Source organism: Octopus bimaculoides, chromosome 28, assembly GCF_001194135.2.
Source record: "Octopus bimaculoides isolate UCB-OBI-ISO-001 chromosome 28, ASM119413v2, whole genome shotgun sequence".
In the NCBI taxonomy this organism is placed as follows: domain Eukaryota; kingdom Metazoa; phylum Mollusca; class Cephalopoda; order Octopoda; family Octopodidae; genus Octopus; species Octopus bimaculoides.
This window is the reverse complement of record NC_069008.1, coordinates 2,881,395-2,882,547: the sequence shown is the minus strand read 5'-3', so window position 1 is coordinate 2,882,547 and position 1,153 is coordinate 2,881,395. Positions and strand designations below refer to the sequence as shown.

The following is a 1,153-nucleotide window of genomic DNA, read 5'->3' as shown; positions in this document are numbered from 1 at the left end:
TATATATATATATATATATGTATGTATGTATTAATATATATATATATATATATATATATATATATACACATAGATGTATGTGTATGTATATTTATATATGTGTCTGTAAGTGTGAGTGTGTGTGTATGTATGTACATATGTATGGGTATATGAGTATGTTTTTGTTTACAAGTGTGTTAGGGAAGCTTTTTTATTGGTGTTTCTGGTCCAGCGCTCATGAATAATCTATGCTAAAGCCAACGTTGTGCAAATGGAAACTTCTCACCGTGACGGCTGATACATTCATATCTCACTATATAAACACCTTAATTACTGGCACTGAACCAATAATTAAACAGTTTATAAGTGTGCATAATTATTAATAAATAATTGCTAAGAGATATAATTAAGAATATTTGAGTTGGCTTCCTCTCAAATTGAAGTCCATAGTGTATACAGATATTATACAAACATTTGTCCAACCCATGCCAGCATAGAAAGTGGACATTAAACGACGACGACGACGACGACGATGACGACTATTATTATTATTATTATTTCCTGTGACATTTTATAGAAACATTTGCTGCGACACTGTTGCATAAGTAATCCTCTCTAGAAATGTATAAGGGCCGAAGGTTTTGAGGGAGCAAGTATGTCGATGACATTGACCCTTAGCGTTTAACTGGTACTTATTTTATTGACCTTCGATACAATGAAAGCTAAAGTCAACATGATGGGATTTGAACGCGGAGCATCATGAGCCAAGCCAGAAGAAATGCTACGAAAAATTCTGTCCAGTATTTCAATCATTAGACTGTGGTCATGCTGGGGCACTGGCTTGAAGAATTTTCAGTTGAACGAATTGGCCCCTTGTACTTATTATTTTAAAGTCTGGTACTTATCCTATTGATCTCTTTTGCTGAACGACCAAATTACAGGGACGTAAGCACACCAACAAAGGTTGTCAAGCAGTGATGGGGGGCCAAACAAAGACACACACATAGGCATATACATACATATATATATATATATATATATATATATACACATACATGAAGGGCTTCATTCAGTTTCTATCTACCAAATGCACTCACAAAGCTTTAGTCATCCCAGGGATATAGTAGACGACACTTGCCCAAGATGCCACGCAGTGGGACTGAACTTGGAACCA

The 1,153-nt window shown here is 35.3% G+C and overlaps 1 protein-coding gene across 1 annotated transcript in view; it reads left to right on the top strand.

Moving 5' to 3' along the window:
* LOC128251064 (uncharacterized) overlaps window positions 1–1,153 on the top strand; it is a 54,759-nt gene that overhangs the window by 38,409 nt on the left and 15,197 nt on the right. The gene's annotated exons all lie outside the window — the stretch shown is intronic.